Source organism: Rhododendron vialii, chromosome 6a, assembly GCF_030253575.1.
Source record: "Rhododendron vialii isolate Sample 1 chromosome 6a, ASM3025357v1".
NCBI lineage: Eukaryota > Viridiplantae > Streptophyta > Magnoliopsida > Ericales > Ericaceae > Rhododendron > Rhododendron vialii.
In genome coordinates, this window is record NC_080562.1 from 22,392,323 (window position 1) to 22,411,747 (window position 19,425).

At 36.2% G+C, this 19,425-nt stretch overlaps 1 long non-coding RNA gene across 6 annotated transcripts; it reads right to left on the minus strand.

Moving 5' to 3' along the window:
* Nucleotides 1–4,664: 4,664 nt before the first annotated feature.
* On the minus strand, nucleotides 4,665–11,677 carry LOC131330284 (uncharacterized). Of its 6 annotated transcripts, none has more exons than XR_009201038.1 (5): nucleotides 11,520–11,677; nucleotides 10,876–11,001; nucleotides 8,273–8,455; nucleotides 7,851–7,896; nucleotides 4,665–4,687 (listed from the first exon to the last, which is right to left on the minus strand). It is a non-coding gene; the product is annotated as an uncharacterized LOC131330284 (long non-coding RNA). The 6 variants fall into 6 exon arrangements; XR_009201036.1 differs by lacking the exon at nucleotides 4,665–4,687 and adding an exon at nucleotides 4,774–4,791; XR_009201039.1 differs by lacking the exon at nucleotides 4,665–4,687 and adding an exon at nucleotides 8,562–8,670 and having other exon boundaries at nucleotides 5,813–7,896.
* Nucleotides 11,678–19,425: the final 7,748 nt, after the last annotated feature.

A 19,425-nucleotide genomic window follows, 5' to 3' on the forward strand; every position in this document is an offset into this window, starting at 1 on the left:
GTGTGAAAGGAAAAATGTATGAAGAGTAGTTTTGCAATTCTACATGAATAAAGACAAAAAATAAAGTGCACCTGGACAGAATTAATTAAGGAGAGTGTGAAAATCAATTTTCAAAAAATCAATTGGGGATTTCTTTTTATTAATGCACTATATACTTCGTACTTTATTTTAATACAGAATTTGTTAACATACACTCTCTATACTTTATTGTTGAGTACGTTCATACTCTAAATTAAGTATGTGATTGAAAATAAGAATAAAACGTGCTTTTAAATGGCTAAATAATTGCTACAGTCCATAATTAGATACTATTTATTAGAACGGTAAGTGAAGCGGGCAGTCCTTTGGAGGAGGAATTTTTATTTATTTATTTTTTAAATCTCAAGTGGAGCTAGATCTATGAGAATTGTTCGGCAGGGCTCATTGGTTCGCATGCAGTTAGATGTCTTGGGGCTTCGAATGGAATTTGTGATTTGCATGTCTATTGCGCATGTTAATTAAATGGAAATTGAGTCACAATATTCAAGGTAGACAGACATTCTACACAATAATATTACTGTAATTAATTCTAGTACGTACTCTCTGGCAATCGATTTGTGGACATCTAATCACACAGCTCGAGTTGCATGTTGATCCGTGTTTGAAGTAGCCGGCTGGTTGATCAGTGTTTGAAGTAGCCGGCCGGCCAATGCAAGAAACTAGACTCCAATTCTTCATCACAAATTAATTATAAGATTAATCTAAGATGCTAATAAAAATTTACGTACATGTTAAAGCCCTGTTATATATATATATATATATATATATATATATATATATATATATATATATATATATATATATATATATATATATATAGAATATATAAAAGTAGACCCCAACCCAACTCATCGAACTGAATGTAAGGAAGGATAGGTACTGACGAACATTTAGTAAATTTTACTATTTATTATTGGGCTTGCTAACGTACATGCATGTTATCCAAAAATAACTACCTACCTCTATCAATTTAAAGATTTTTTACAAGTTCAGATTAGGTACTGCATTTTCTTGACGGGAGGATTAATTCTATATATCTTTGGATAGTTACAAGGTTGGTCAAAAATCAGTCAAAATACTTTATTAGTACTAGTATTTGCTAGACTTAATTAATTTGCAAATTAACCTAGCTATCCGAATGCAACAAGATATAAAATGTACTACATGTCTTAGTACTACTATCTAAATATTTAGCATGCATGTTATGCCAACATAGGCCTTTAATGGATCCATTGTGACCAGTGGCGGACCGAGTGAGGGGCACGTGCCCTCACTCATTTTTACCAACTTTGTACATATAAATATTTTGGATTCACCTTAGGTTCTATGTAAATAATCGCAATTGTTCATTTTTTTAGAGAATAATATTTAAGCCTTATCTAAATCAGCTCAATTCGATATCACCAAGTGCTTGATCCATTCTTTCTTTCAATTCAGAATTTAGGATTGCGAATTCTGAATCAAAACATGAATGAATAACCAAACACTTAATTAGATGGATTTGATAGAAGAGCTAGTTTTTTTACAACGAAAGCTACGAATTTATTCTTTACAAAATTAACGTGTCCGATCATTTGTGCGAGACTCAACATGAACCCGCATATTGCATTTGTAGAGTTTTGGTTCCCAAAATTTGTACTCTTAGAGTTAGTAATAGAAAAATAATAGATGATGAACACACGATAATTTTTTTAAAACGCAAACAGTCGAGGTGCACAAGTTTGTTATTTTATCATGAGTGCAAAGATTATTTTAGCGTGATTATGCTTAATTGCAACTTGTATTATACCGTTATAAAAAAATGGATACCCCAACTATATCAAATTCCTAGATCCGCCACTGATTGTGACTGACTGATCTTGTAATGTTCAAGATGCACTTCAAATCTAACACATTTTGTCGTCCCCTACAAAGAGTGTGAAAGGAGCGTCTTTCGAAAAATAATGCAATTTTTATTTTCATTTGGTATATCTAAACAAATGTTCCAAGAAATAGTACAATGTATGTAGCTTCTGTAGCTATCCGTCCTAAACAAAATACAGGAAAAACCAAATCCGTCCTGTTTTTTAGCAATTGTTTTCAAACTAAATCACATACAAACAGAGACGAAACCAGAATTTTAACATAGTGGTTGACAAATATGTAGAGGGAAGAAAAATAAAATGATCGATGAACTATAATATGAACATTAGTGACTTAAAATTGGAATAAAATTTATCTAATAATGTTTCTAATACAATTATGCACGTAAAGTACTAACAAAAATTCATTTTCCATCCTATTCCGCTATTAAAATGATAAATTGTCTCCTTTTTTCTTACTTTGTTCAACTTTGAAATGACAGTTAGATTTTCAAACTCGGAATACTCCTACTTAGAAACAACAAACTTATGCCAGGACTGGAAAGCTATTTCTGATTTGAAAAATAAAAAAAAAAAATTTAGTGATGGCAGGATTACAGAGTTTAGTAGGAAAACTAAATTTACCTACTATATTACTAATATTATTTTAGATTGTTATAGTGGCGGCCGCCACCACTAGCCACGCCCCGCTCCATCCTTGCATGCAAAAAGAAGAAGAAGAATGCAACTGTTAATGCAAGGGAGTGTAAGCTACTGTAACCTTCAATATAAAACAGGCCCAGTTCTAGTTCTGGACCCAGAAGATCAACTTTACTTTAGCCGATGAGGCCCATACGATTGGCTTAGGCGTGTATGCCCAGTTGGATAAGTAGCCACTTTTTATACCTTATTATTATATTATAGTTCAACAAAAAGAAGTTTTATTTTTAATTTTTGTTTTAAGTTTTCAAAAAGTCAGGATTGGTTCTGATAGGCTCTTAAATCAATTTGCATCGTTTTGAAGAATCCCTATTTTTTTTTTTTTTTTGGGGGGGGGGGGTAAATTATTATAGTAGTATGATATTTTAACACCGATGCGAGTAAAAAAATAAATGACTTTAAAAAGTTAGATGTGCTTTTATTACGATGTGGGAAAAGGATATTGTGTCTTTGAAAATTTAGATGTGCTTTTATTACAATATATGGGCTATTTGAGTAACTGATAAAAATTGGATGGTAATCTTTTTAAGCATGCATAAAAATTACATTTTAAACACATTCCCATAATTCCATCCGTACCAATTTCATATGGGACTAATAATAACAAAATTGCATCACAATCGGTACGCCATTGAACGGTTATGTTTCCATCCTTTTTGCTTGTGAAAATATTTGGGTAAAAGTTATAATTTTTAATTTTTTTGATTTCTCTCGTCGAGATGAACTAATAATTCACAAAATCTTTACGCAAAACTAACAAATGCAAAAAATTTGAATAAGGAAAAAACAAAAATCCAAGTTGTCTTTTTTTTTTTTTTATCAGTAACAAAAACTAGGCCTGAATTCTATGTTTTTAGTGGAACTCCAGATTTATAGACAACAAGGGATTTCAAAATTGGTATCCATATCCGCTGTTTTAGTCCCAAACTTCTTTGATATATATAGTGGTTGCATTAGCATAACTAGTAGTAAAATTGGTTTATTTAAAATTTGAGATGAAAAAATAACTGTCCTATTTAAAATTTGACACTACAAGAAAAATTGCATTGGATGACGAATGAAAATTGTCACAAATTACATGTTTTTCGTCACAAATAGTATGCGTGACGAAAAGAAATTTGTTGACTAAAGATTGTCAAGGATTCCTACCTCGTGACAAAATTTGATTTTCGTCACCTATGGTGTCTTTTGACGACGAAAAATTTCGTCACGAAAAAATCACTTGGTGACGAATTTTTTTTGTCACCTATTATTCTTTTTTATGACGAAATATTTCGTCAACATTCTAATAATTATTTGTCACCCATTTTCAATTTCGTCACTAATTGTGGCAGGTGAGTGAACAATGTAAGTACATAGGTGACAAAAAAAGTTTCGTCACCGAAGAAATTAATTAAAAATAATAATTGTGACAAAATATTTTATCACCTAAAATTTTCAATTAAAGCCAATTAGTAACGAAAGATATAGTCATTGAAAAAAGTTGATCAGAGAAACATCTTTGGTGATAAAAAAAAAAAGTCACCTTAAATATGTGTATAGGAAGTAAAAGTGACAATAAATTGTCACCAACACCCTTCTTACAAGACAATATTATCCTATTCATTTTGGAATTCAATACTCAGCCAAACAAATAAATTACAAGTTACACCGTAATAGCCAACACATCTTCATAAACCAATATAATCATGTGTCAAACTAGACATCCATTAACCACAAGAACTATGTATTCTACACCAAATGTCCATTTAACCATAGGATCTAAAGCATCAATGTTCCCATGACAAAAACATGAAAGGTAGACCATACCATATATGTTCATCATAGTTTGGTAGCATCATTAAAATGAAAAAAGAAGACTCAGAACTTCAACCAAAAAAGGAGTCTTCATAAAAGCATGTATTCAGATAAGAAGACTCGGAACTTCATCCAAAAATAGAGTCTTCATAGAAGCGTATATCCAAAAAAAAAGACTCGAACCTTCATCCAAAAAAGGAATCTTCATAGAAACATATATCCAAACAAAGTCTTCATAGAAGAGCGTATATATACCATCTTTCCAGTTACCAACCTTATGCATATTCAATCTGCACACATAAAAAGAAGGATAAAGTATTGTGGTTATGATGTTGATAGAACACAAAACATTATGGAAACTTAACAATCTGCACACACCTTATGCGTATTCAATCTGCACACACAAAGTATTTTGGTTGTGTGTTGGGTGCGTTGTGTCCACTAAAGGTGTGTGTTGGTGTGAGTTGTGTGTGTTATGTCCACTAAAGGTGTGGTGTGTGTGTTGCTGTGCGTGTGTGGATTTCATTACTGGTGTGTGTTGTGTGGGTGCCAAGTTAGTTGGAATGCAAAAAAAAAATGCCAAAAACCATAAGCAAAGATCAGCCAAGCAATCCAAAAAATTAAGAGCAGCAACAACAAACATGAGCAGCCAAAAACCACAATCACACCACTAGATGCAACAGCCGAAAGACAACAAACAGAGCAACAGCCCCCCAACAACATAAAACCAGCAATAGAAATAAAGAAACGCAGACCAAACATCACACAAAGCAACCACAAGACCCATACCAGAAAAGCCGACAAACACACTCCTCTCACCCCGTCACATAAGTCTATCCAGCCAAAATAAAAAACCTCAAGCTAACTCATCCACAACCAACTCCACACCCCACATCCCTCTGAAAGCACCCATAACACAATGAATGAAAACGAAAAAATTCACCGCATGGGATGATTAATGCACAGTTCCAAATTTTTAAAGAGATACTAAAAAACCTCATACTCTTGTATAACATGGTCATCTATTTATTTGTGAAGTGTATGTCTAATAGCCATGTTTGATTGATCCAATGGAATAGTCAGATTCTAAGCATAGTTGTGCTATTATTGGCAATATTTGTGGGAGCCTTACCCATGCCCCGTTTGGAAAATTAAGGCCCATATTTATAGTCCTTCTGTACGTAACTGCAGAATGTACAATAATAAAAGGGTTGTTATAAGCTACAAGGTTTTATACACCTAAGGAGCTGTGTCCCCATATATGTCATGTCCCCCATGTGTTCATGTTGTGTCCCCACCGTAAAGAGGTGGAAACCTCTCTATTTCAGGACACAAAAGCCATTTGGGTACCCTTATACAGAGAAAACAAATCAAAAGCAATTGGAGAGAGAGAGAGAGAGAGAGAGAGAGAGAGAGAGAGAGAGAGAGAGAGAGAGAGAGAGAGATGGCGTGGAAGTTGAACCCGCAACCTAGAAGTGCAGCCGTCAAACCTCTATTTAGGTGTCCATTAATATTACTCAAGACGGTGTTGTGTAACTAGACTATTTTATTGTAACCATTGGTTAGTGCCATTGGTAGACCATTATATGCAGATCATTTCATAGAGTCATGCAAACAGATTAGTTATGCTAAAATTTGTGTGAAAATAGACACATCTTCTGCTCTGCCTGACAGTTTTGACTTGACATTACCTTCTGGGGTTATTTTTAATATCAGAGTGTGGTATCCTTGGAGACCGTTACGATGCGAGTCCTATAAGGTGTTTGGGCATAAGACTTGCTAGTCTAAGGCTATTCCTATGAACTATAAACCATAGGTGTGGGTTGTAAAACCAACTCATGTTGCTCCTATTGTTGCTGAAGTTCTGTCACCTATAGTGAATGATGTGTTTGGTGTTTGCTGCGTCGACCTCTCCTGTTTTTGTTTTCGTAGTGCTGACGGGGCGGTTGAGAGGCTTCCTACAGTTGTGGACATCAAGAAGAAGGCTGGGATTGATGGGGCCGCTTCTCTTAAGGTGCTGGATTCTTTGGTGTCTTCTTTTGGTACCAAAGTTGTGAATAGTTTCTCTATTTTGCAGAATTTAGATAGTGGTGAGGATAAGCCAGACTCAGGGGCGAAGCCAATCACTTTGCCTACTAATGAGGAGTTTGCTGATGGGTTGAATCAGGAGCTGATCCTTCAGGTTTCTCCCCCTAAAAAGAAGGGAAGGGGTCGCAGTAAGGGTGTTCAGAAACCTGTGCAAACAGTGGTTAAAGGTTCTGTTGGTCCTCCTGGTAAGGGGAGGGGTGATAAAGCGTCTTCCTCTTAAATTTTCAAAGTCGGAGCTTGGAATATAAGGGGGCTCAATAATCCCCTTAAACAGCAAGAGGTTAAATCCCTTATCTTGTCTCATAAGTTGTCTATAATGGGAGTGGTAGAAACTAAAATTAAATTAAGTAACATCTATTCTACCAAGTTTATCTTTTAACTAGCTCCCAAGACAATTCAAGTAAAAAAGTTAGATAAACACAACTAAGTTAACATAAAGAAAGTCTTGTGCCTGGTCAACAAAAATTTAGAGTTCATATCTAAGGAAACTAAGTTGTGTCCCAAAGCCTATCAAATACTATTTTGGTAATGAAAAATCTTTAAGGGTCAATTCAAGTTCCTTATCATAATTCTTTCAAAATACAATCTGTTCTATGTCTAGAAATACAGCTTACAAGCTACAACAGTTCTAAGTCTTATCAATATGTTCCAACAGACAACAACTTCAATAGAGAGCAAAAACTAGCAATATAGTTGCAACATCAATACTCAAACTCAACATATAACATCATATGGATAGCAGAACCAGCAAATGAAAGCACCAACAGATCTCAAGAGTAGCAACAACAGCTGTACACTTAATGAAACATGTAGCATTCAATTTCAGCCAATTCCAATCTAGCAACTGATTTTCAGTTTCCAACAATTTGACAGCACAAAATCTACCAAAATTTGGCTGACAAGCTCTCAACATTACAGTGACAACACAAATTCAAGCAGCTTGCTACCTATCTGTTCATATATACACTCCAAGCTTTTGTGGAACCAGCACAAAAGTTTGAGCAATACATCATCCAATAGCCACTAATGCACAAGGTTTTGAGCTCAATGGACTCCATTCAATGATCTCAAAAGAAAGAAAATCAGCTAACTCAATGTACTTGACTGATTTTCCTGTACAAAGAGTCTATTTGGATACATGTAGATTCCAAACAAAGGGATTTGACATTATTATTTAATTTATTTATTCACCAAGAATAACCCAAGTTTAGACTTTGATCAAATACGTAGGGATTTCGAGATTTGGTCGGGGAGCTTCCTGGCCAACTTTCACATCAATGTGACAAGTAAAATGTCATGTATAAGAGTTTTGCTGCTTACCATGTGCTCATGGACTTAAGGAAAAGAAAAGGAGAATAAGCTGACCTGCTTGTTTGCAAATACGAACAACTGCACCTTTCAACTCTTCTTCCTGACCAAAAACAAAATAATGCAAATTTGTGTTAACTAAAGACGACTAGTGTCACAACATGGAAAAGAGGAGCACTGGAAATGCCAACACTAAAGGCCAACCGGTGGCAAAAAAAAGGGGCTAGTATTTCTAGCTTGGCCAAAAAAGGGGCTAGTATTTACAACTCATAAAATGAACTAAAGAAAAAAATTAGCACTGCCTCTTTATTTCATACTAGTGAGAAGATTGCGCGCGAGGCGTGCAATTGAGGCCCAACAGAAAGGAATTGAAGGCACAAAATGAACCATTAGGTAACAAAATGAAGGCACAATGCCTTGAGCCTGCTATTACAAATTAAGTATTATTATTGTTATTAGATATATACAACATTTGTTACCAAAATGAAGGCACAATGCCTGTTTGCAAATTCGGCTAGGACTTGGGTCTCTTTCTTGGGCAGGACATAAGGATGAATCGCTCCCGAAAATGAATCTATTGATTCTCTGCCAATTGGTTGGACCGTAGGTGCGATGATTTACTTCACGGGCAAGGTCTCTGGTTCAAGTCCAGGATGGACTAGCTGTGCCAAGAAAAAGAATAGAAGAAGCATCGTGATTTATCGACTATCCGAATCAATAAACATGAACGATTCGGGTAGTGTCAATATAGGTGAATCTAGTACATACCGACCACAAACAACTTCATAGGGCCAAACGATGATGCTTGAAATTAAGCTTGATGTTGGTCACATCCCATTTCAGCAACTGGAAGTGGATTAAAAGGCGGAAAAAATACCTACCTAATGGAAAATTAACTTGGTGGGTTCTCTTTTGTTGTCAAGCAAAACAACATAATATTATTGCTCCCAAATCAATCTGCTAAACTCTAACAAATGAAAAACTTTAACAACATCCAATCCTCACAGAGCATATACTACTAAACTCTAAGCATTTTAAGAATAATAGAGCATCAATCTTTTGGTTGAGCTCATATACTTAAAATCATGTATGAGCCTTCAAAAAGACTTCCATTCGATTACAACCGCAAGGAGTTAAAATAATAGCATTGATACAGTTCTAAAAATACCACTAATCCCTATGTGCTTCATTGAAGATACGAAAATGAATACAAAGCATACAAAACAGTTAAAAGAAAGCCTACACACACAATCCCTATATGCAAGTTTTTTTCCTCCTTAAGTTGGCAACGTTAGAGACATAAAAGTCAAGTGATAGAAAGAGGGAAAAGGAAACCAAATTAAGTTCCACAATCATGATTGGTGCATAAAACTTTCAATCACCAAGGAAAGGCTTACTAAACAAATTAGAGCTATAAGTATCCCCTGCAACTCGATGCACCACATTTTGCTAATGAGCTAACATGTTTTTTTCCCCCAACCCATGCAATATCTGATTCTTAAACAAACAAATTCCAACCCAACAAATGAGCAATGGCAGGTCATATTGCTCAAAAGGAAATGACATTAAATTAAAGAAAGCTAATGGCAATAAAATGAGTAGCTTTACGAAGAATGCTTTGCTGCGCCACACGGCACTCGTCCTTCCCTGAAATGGAACTTTCATGCTAGTTCTTACTTCAGCATGAAAGTCGATCTAGTACAACCAACATGGTTGTTCTTATGTCATTTTCTTCTTCCAAGCCATTCTTAGAAAGCACTCACTGAGTTACTTTTTATAGTTTATTTTCATGTTTACCATTTATCGTCTACACTAGTTATGTATAATGCAATAAAGGACGAAGTTAGTGGACAAAGAGTTGGTGCCCGTGAGTCCAGTGGCAGAACAAGGATTTTAATTTGGGGGTGGCGCTGCTTTAATGGAAGTCCACTTGTATTGTCATATTTTATTAAAAACAAGCAAAGGTTTGAGTCAACCCTCCCATGGTCCTAAATTTGAAAGCCATTTACATATTTTTTTATGATTCGAACACTCTACATTTAAATCTCTGTTTTTTCATCAGTTGAGCGAAAAATCTAGTTCTTTAAGTACAAATAAGTGCCTAATCTATAAGTATAAATTAACACTATTCAAAATCGGGGGGTGGCCTGTGCCAAGACTAACCTTTCGTTTCATATTATGCAATGAGCTACTTTTGTGAGTTCCCTGGGGAAAAAAAGTTGAACTTAGAAATGGATCATGGCACCCGTAAAAATAACCCTATATTTTCATGAATATACTTCGGCAGGCAACATTGGGCCTCTTCAAACCGATCCATTGAAGGACCTTTTCAAAAATATGGCCATGACAATAAGAATACTGAACATGTCTAACAATCCAATGAAGCCTTCAATGACAACTCATATTTTGCCAAAAAAACAAAGACCACTAAAAATCCCCACTTTATGTTGCACTTTCGATTTTTGACTGTCCCTTTTTTTTGTGGTAAATTATGACAGTATCTTACGGTGGTTGAGATGTAGCTGATCATGCTGTTCACGTTATCACCTAAATCGTTGTCACCAAGACAATTCAAAGTTTTCTTGAATGTCTTTTTTCTGTCCTTTTTTAAAAAAAATTACTTGAAGTCCTCTCTTGGAAAAGGGGCTGGTTCTTTGTAAGTTTGTTAGAGAGAAACTTCCAATGGTGTTCCTCTTACATCTCTAGAGTTTGAACTACCTGGGCTTTAATTTTGTCCCGAGTTTTGGATGATTTTGGAAAGTAATACTCATTGAGGCAATCAAACAAACAGCGTGTGCCCATCGTTTCTTTATACACATGAGATTGAAGTCTTCAACATGAATTGAACAAGCCAATTGAAGCCAAGTGTAAGAAACAAAGCAGCCTTCATTGATATTGATCACTCTTACTAGAGGATAAGAATATTCGTAACTAAGAGACTGGAATTCAAAAAGACCTGCATGAATTTTTTCTTTTAACAATATAAATGGTACGTGCAAGCAAATAAAAGCCCAAAAAGAGAGAAGGAAATTGCAGTTTTCAATATGGAATTTGAATTCCAGAGTGCAGCAAGTGAACTGACCTGCGAGCCTTGCCAGCAAAATCAAGCAGCGTAGAAGAAATGAGTAGAAAAGAACATTAAACAGCCTTCAAGAACATCACTCGGGCGAGGGCACAACCATGGCATCTCTGCCTAGTATGCGTGGTTCTGCATTTTGTAAAGAGGGAACTGGAAATTCGTGAAAGAGCGAACTGGAGGGATATTGCTTTTACCTTTAAGTGCATGACTACATTTCATACTCTAATGCCCAGATCAAGAAATTGTGATATAAAAATGGATTCTTTTAATTCAAAAAAAAGAATGACAACTCTAAACATGATTCAGACACTGGACAAGCATCTAAATTGTTATGGGCATAGCTTACTTCCAACAATTTCAGAAAATAGAAACTGGTGAACTCATAAGTATTGGAAAATGGCATTTGAATCAAACAACCATGCACCAATAAGATTCTTAGGATTGCACCACTTTATCATGCACACCTTTGAACGTTTTAGAAATTATGAAAGAATTAGTAAACCATCAGAAGAGGAAATAGGGCCTACATCATTGCTCTTTTACACAATGTATCAAACACTTGGTAGGCATCAGAAATAAAGGATAGAAGCATAATTGCTCTTCTACACAATTTATCAAACATTTAGTAGGACACAGAATTCACTTACCAGCATAAAAACGCGTATACACCACCATCTATACGAAATTTTCGAAAGCATTTGAATCAAAAATAAGAAACCCCTTCATATAACAGAGTATGAATGCATAACCCCTTTCCGCCATGAACATGCCTCAGATGAGTGGAGATCCGATTCCAAAGAAGATTGCAAATTGTTTTATCCAAAAATGTAAAAATTAGACTAGGAACAGCGAGTAGTGCAGTTCTAGGCCTGATGCGGGCATGCCAGGGCAGATTGCTGCCCAAATTTGTATCAAGGCCTGGAAGCCTCTATCTGACTTCTAATAGAACGATTGCGTACGACCTAAGGGGTGAGGCCGTATGTGGTTCGTGGTTTGTCTTGTCGGGATAAGGACTTAAAATTTCCTAACCGTTGTTAGAAAATGGAAAGAAAAAAGCAGGACTGAGCGATAAAAGTAAACGAACTTCATTAACAGTTTACCAAAGCTTGGGTACAAGAAAACGAAGGGAAATAAAATCTAGGCTGGGCTAGATTGGACTAAAAGATAAAAAAACTTTGCTGGAAAGTAAAGATAATTGAAAGATAATTTGAGTAAGCCTTGGGCTTGATTGATCGTGGACCCTAAGATAGAAGGTAATTGAAAAATAAATTTGCATAAGCCGTGGGTTTGATGGTCGGGGATCTAAAGATAAAAATAGTTGAAAGATAATTGAAATGTAATTTAGATAAGCCGTGGGCTTGATGGTCGGGGACCTAAAGATAAAAATAGTGGAAAGATAATTGAAATGTAATTTAGATAAGCCGTGGGCTTGATGGTCGGGGACCTAAAGATAAAAATAGTTGAAAGATAATTGAAATGTAATTTAGATAAGCCGTGGGCTTGATGGTTGGGGACCTTTGCTAAGGCCTTTATATCTGGTATTTATAGGCAGATGTTCCAGGCCTTGAGTTGCTTAAGCTGCTTCAAAATGCAATAATGGGAGGTTGCCACCTGTCCAAGCCTTGCTTTCCACTCTAAGAAAACAACTGCTGGTCTGAAAAGCTTTCTTTTTGCCTAAAAACAAGTTAAAGCAAAAGGAATTTGCAGCAACACAGCATCCCTAGGCCCTTTGAGCTGCTTGTGAGCAGCTTGCGTGCATGGATGCCTATAAAAAAGGGATATTTGGGCCCACCAAGGCCAAACGCGGGCCTTGTTGAGCTGCTTGTGAGCAGCTTGTGTGATGTTAGAAAGAATCTTCTAGGCCTTTGAGCTGCTTGCAGCTGCTTGTGCAGGCCTAAGCTGCTTGTGAGCTGCGTGGGATGTCTCCATGCATGGCTGCCATGTGTTCTTTGCTTCATGCTGAAGGAAAATGGCTGCAGGCCTTGAGCTGTTTGTAACCATGACTAAGCAACTTATACAAACCTGATTGAGTTGCTTGGGCCACATGGGTTGCATGAATGCCATGTGGCCTTGCTTCATGCTGAAGTAAAATGGCTACAGGCCTTGAGCCGCTTGTGAGCTGCTTGTTAGGGAGAAGCTTCTAGGCCCTTGAGCTGCTTGAGCAGTTTACTAGGGAGAAGTTTCTAGGCCTTTGAGCTGCTTGTGAGCAGCTTGCTTCTCAAGCATGACTAAGTAGTTTATGGCCTTTTTGACTTCTCTATTTTCAAGCCTGAATAAATCCAAAAAACTGGGCCAAGGCCTGAAAAACAAATCTTGGCCTAATTGGGCTAAATAGGCCTGAAAAATTAGTCCGAGTTTTGATTAGTTGGGCCAAGGCCTGAACCTAATCTGGGCTTTAACTCAATTGGGCCGAACAAACCTAAGAATAGGCCTATTATATATTTGACCAAAGGCCTAAATCAATCGAGGCCTAATTCAACCAAGGCCCAAAATGTTAAGGCCCAAAATGTTATTTTGGGCCACTAATCCATTAAGAAATTCCTTTTTAGAATTTGGCCAAAAATGGGTGTAAACACAAATGTAGCATAAGGGATGAAAAAAATAGAGTTTAAAACTTTGAATTTAGGAATAACAGATATACAGAGTTACGTACATATGTACATGGATACATATACGCAAAGAGAGAGAAGGGAGTATGGAAGACGAAACATATATACCCGATGGCTCAGAACCACTTCTAAACCCTCCCCCAATTCTCGAAACCCTAATTTCTAAACAACCAAACAAAATCCCAAACCCTCGAACTGAGAATCTCAGTCCACCTATACATACGCGATGTTCCGAGAGAGAGAGAGAGAGAGAGAGAGAGAGAGAGAGAGAGAGAGAGTGTGTGTGTGTGTGTGTGTGTGTGTGTACCTCAGCTATGGTGTATCACCGGAGACGATAAATGTGGAAGAAATTGAGTATGGGTGTGAGGGCATACGCAGGAAGGAGAGAGAGACGACGAATTTGGGGATTTCTCTTCATTTGGGGGAATTTATTTTCAGCGCGCCATTTGGGGGAAAAAGATAAGTTTTCGGGGGAAATGAACAAATTTTGGGGTTTCAATTATTTTGGAGAATTAGCGCCAAAATATTAAGTGCCCTCGTATCACCTAGTACGAACAAATTTTATATTTAATCAGTCAATTATATTTTAACAATAGTCGATCTGAATTATCAGGATTTTACCGTCACACTGATTCCATCATTATCACCAAAATCAAAAATCATTGGATATCGGCGACTATCTGATCGGACAACATTTGATACATCTCAAGGCATTAAAGTATTAGATTGCAGTACTCGACCCTGTTTGAGTTTTTTCTTTTCGATCGGAACCGTCCATCTTTTACATATTATGGAGTACATCATTCGTACCAAAAACAAAGTCAATCAAGTATCGCAACACACTCGATCAGACAATTGTTAGTGAAATGGTGTCTCGTTAAAGAAGCTTTCAAAACCCGATCGAAACAATTTTTTACGAGAATGATATAATCAACAAGGAAATCAAAATCAATTGTCTGGATCGTCGTAATTTTATCCCGATCGAATGGCTACCGTACGTTTAAGTACAACACAAGACTTAGTTTGTTAACAGTTGCATTGAACGTATAGAATTTAAAGGTAGTTACCAACTCATGTTTTATAGTGGTCGATTTGAACCGTGAAGATTTCACGTCTCACTTATTCTGCTGTTGTCACCAAAATCGGAGATCATCGGATGTCGGCGACCACCTGATCGGTCAACATTTGATGCATCTCGAGTCATTAAAGTATTAGATTGCAGGACCCGACCCCACTGGAGTCTTCATTTTTCAATCCGAATTGTTTATCTTTTACATATCACGCAATTCATCAATCGTACCAAGACTGAAGTAGATCGGGTATTGTTACACATTTGATCGAACGATAATTATAATCCAAAAAACTAATTGCGTCCCAATCATGGAGCTTTCTAAATCCGTTCGAGTAAAATTTTCTACGATAATAATCAATAAGCACAACGATATCAACTGTTAAAATTGTTTTATTTTATTGAGATCCGCTAAATAATCATAGGGAAGAGTATTAAAAATGTATAACATATAGTAATATATTATTAGATTTTGGTAGATCAATTTTTTTTTCATATGGTCTATTCCAGCACTCTTTCTAAGCGTTGGTAAATTTGGGGTCTATTCCAACGCTTTTGCTTGGGCTCTGGGAAATGGTCAGCCTATGCCAGCGCTTTTGCTTTGGGCGCTTGGAAAGCCTCATTCTAGCAACGCTTAGAAAAAGCGTTGGTGTATACCTCCTATCGTAACGTTTTTTGCAAGCATTGGTAGAAAAAGCGCTAGTATTGTTTCCATTTTCTTGTAGTGGATGGCTGTGTGAGAGAGAAAATAAATCCTCTATTGATGGAGGGGGAGCTTTGGGATAAACGTCCAAATTTTTCCCCACCCCTAAAACCCGCCAGAAAAAATCCCCTTTTTATTTTTTTTAAATGACTAAATCTCCTCTTTAAAATGAAAGACAAAAAAGAATTCGTCACCCAAAGTATTTCCTTTTGTGAGGAATTATTTCGTCACGAAATGGTTGCAAGTATATGTGGAGGAAACGGATTAGTGACGAAATTTATTTTTTCATCACCTTATATTTTTTTGTCCACTCTTTTGCTGACGAGGTTTATTTTTTCGTCACCTTATATTTTTTTGTCCACTCTTTTGCTGACAAAATTTATTTTTTCGTCACTGATTAACTGCTTTTGGCGACAAAATAAAATTTCCTCACCTTAAATTTTTCTGCCCTCTTAATTGGTGACGAAAAAATATTTTCCTCACAAAATAGGTATATTTGGAGACAAAAACTACTTTCCTCACCACCATTTCGTCGCATATTCTCATTTTTTTGTAGTGTGAGACGAAAAAATAATTGTCCAAATTGACCAGGATGAAAACATACTCCAGTATATTGGGGATAGGGAGGACCAATATTTAAGTACCCTTAAAAAATGAAATTTTCAATGGCAAATGACAAGGATTTTTTTACAAAAAAATGTAAAAGAAAAAAAGGGGAGTACATTACCTTGTTTGATTCACGAATTAAGTACCTGTGATAGGACCAATTATGCCTAATCCTACGTTAACTCATGTTTGGTTTTCCAAGAGGTTTGTCGATTAATAATACTAGGATTAATATTATCTCTGTACGTGGGGTGGGATACTATAATTTTAGGAGAGGTAAGGATTGGGCGGAATTAAGGAGAGCACGCTTTAAAGTCATTTCAATGAGATACAAAAAAATACCCTCAAATGTTAGAGTATCCACAATGGCATAACCAAAAGTGTTAGGTTTTTAAAGTTAATAATGTTGGTGCAAAATATGGCTCACAATGCTATAATCAAACTTAGCAAACTCTTTAGAAATAATCAAATTTTGGACTTTGGATAATCAAAATTAACAATTTTTTGCCAATAACCAAATTTAATGAACCTCAAGTTCTCAATCAAATATACACATCATTACAAAAAAATGTTCTACTATCTCTTCCCTCTCTCTCTCTCTCTCTCTCTCTCTTTTTCAACAATGTTTTCAAAAGAAAATTACTTAAAACTTTTTTTAAAAACTGTTTTCCCCCAAAAAATTGTTTTATAAATGTTTTTAAAAAACATATTTATACAAAAAAAAATTGTTCTTTTTTTGAAAATTTGTTTTGTATAAGAAAATGTTTTTTTTCAAAACCTTTTTTTATATAAAAACTATTTTTTCAAAACCCGAAATTACACAAAAGCTGTTTTTCTTAAAATTGTTTATCTTTTTTTAAAAAATTTTAAAAAATTATTGTCTATTTCTTACAAATAGATTTTATTAGTCTCAAAATTATTTTTAGATAAAACTATTTCTATGTTTACAGTTATTAGTTTTTTGTAATTTAAAAAGGTAATGTGCCAACTTTTGGTTATTCAATTTTGATTATGTTATTGTGGACCTCTACTGCTAATATTAGCAATATCTTAAATGGATAATCAAAAGTTGTCATCCATTTTTTATTATAGCATTGTGGATACCCTTACATAAATCGTTTCTGTCTTGAAAATTTACAAAAATGCCCTCTCTTTTGAAAGTAATCCAGTGTCAGTCAAACATGATATCGAAAAGAATTATAACTGTGAAATAATCCAGAGACTACCAATAAGTGGATTTCAATCCCGTGGATTTATGAAACTACAATGGAGTTAAATTGACAACTTTTAGAAAAAGTTTCAAAATGAAACTTAAACTTTCGACCTAATGTCCCATAAAACATCCAAATTTTATTTTATTTCAATTAAGCACCTATGCTTTACAAAATCCCCTAAATTAGGCACCTGTCGTCATTTTTCATCTGTTGTATGATGGAATGTGCTAATGTGGCACATTCTCCCCGTTAAGTTGCCCATTGGCACATGATATGAACATGACTCAGCAAATGTGTTGCACAAAATCAAAGCCTCGTGTACCAATAGTCCGTACATACATGCAACCTCCCTCATGTGGTCACATCTTCCTTTCCTTCTACTTGCTCCTCAATCTCGTCCAGCGGCAACCACGGGACGGAGCTACGCTGTCGGCTGCCTACGCCTCCCATTGAAACCCCCGCGCTTCCATTTCCCCATTATTTTCTGGCTATTTCTCAACACGCGCCAATAAATTGGGAAAAGAAGCTCTTAATTTTCATGAAATTTTAGGGATTACCGAACATATGGGTTCATATTAAGAGATTTTACCTGCTTTAATTCTCAGTAAGCAACGAGCTGATCCATGAGTTGGGATCTATTTCTCCATGTACAATGTACGTCCAGTGTGTTTGAGATTGCATATACCCTGTTGGGATTTGTCCACATTGATTAAATATCTCCTCCAAAACTAGTATATGAGCTTGGGCAGTCTCTCTACTCTTTGCCAATTGGTTTGGAGTTGGATGCTTTAACATGGTATCAGAGCTAGAGTTTCGGAGGTTTTTCCCCTTTGTTTGTTTGTGCCATAGTTTTACTTTATTTCGTTGTGATTCATGTGTTCCGAATTCTTTGTTGACCTCTCCACGTGCGTTGCACTTTATTTCATTGTGATTCGTGTGTTTCGAATCCTTTGTTGACCTCTCCACGTGCGAGTTAGGGGTCGCACGTGGGAAGGAGTGTTGAAATTTGTCCCACATTGGTTAAATATCTTCTCCAAAACTAGTATATGAGCTTGGTTTGAAGTTGGATGCTTTAACATACCCTGGGCTATCAACAAAATGACCATCGCCACCAACGCTAGCCCATTTGGATCCCAACCCAACTTCTCACCCGGTCACCGCTTCACCAGTTGATCCTGTCCACGCCGGGGCCGCCGCCTTCTGCTTCCCGATCAAGTTCTGCCATTGATTGAGGTCAAAAGTTCAAAAAAATATTTGGAGAAAAGGGGGTAATTTTAAGTTGATTTGTTTATGATTCACGGAGTTTATGCCTAGAGAGAGAAACAGGTTCACAGGGTTTGAGTGGGTTTTGTGGTTAATGGGATTTGGAGAAACAAATTCCTATCTACTAGTTGTACTCTGAATTTTTTTTTCCGAGTGTCTTGTCTGATTTTTTTTCCGAGTTCTAATATGGTGTTTTTGGTGTGAATGTTTTGGCCCACGAGAAGGGTTTTTTTGGGGGGAAGCAGAAAGTAGCGTGGAGTAATTCGCCGGCGGTGTGAGGGATGGTGGCGCCGGGAATGGCGTAGTTCGCCGGTGGCGCAGTGGAGATGAAAGGCAGAGGTGGAATGGTGTAGGGCGAAAAAAGTGGTTAAGGGCTCAGATTTTAATTTGAGAGATGCTACAATCACACCCAATATTACATACCTTCTCAAAAAATATAAGGATCTCACAGACACTGCACACATAGTGTATGTGAAACCTTTGTGTTTTGTGAAAGGGTATGTATTTGGGTGTATAATATTGGGTGTGGTTTTAGAATATTTGTAATTTACGGTCAAATTATGTGGTGAGTCAATAAGTGTTAAACATGTGGTGAGTCATGGTCAAACATGCCATGTCATATCCCATCCAAATGGGCTGAGTCAGGGCCACCATCTGAAAATTAAGCCACCTCTGAAATTTCCGCTAGAATGTGTCGGAAAATGATATCAGGTGCCCAAATTATATTATTTCGGATAAAAATACCGTTAGTTATGAGAATTGAGGCTATGAGAGCTATATTTTCAGAATCAATTCCTGAATCATATTATTATTTCGGATAAAAATACTCTTAGTTATGTGAACTCGCTATGAGAATTGAGAAGTCTCATAGTTAGTTATATGAGAACTGCTTAGCTCTCTATGCTATGTGAACTGAGCTATGAGAACTGATTATGTGAACTGCCAATTTTCATAATCAGTTCTATAAGAAGTGGCTGTTCTCATAGAGAAATAGTCAACTAGCTTTGTGAACTAGTTATGAAAATTGAATTATGTGAACTGGCTATGTGAACTAAAAAATACACAGTTCACATAATCTTATCACACACT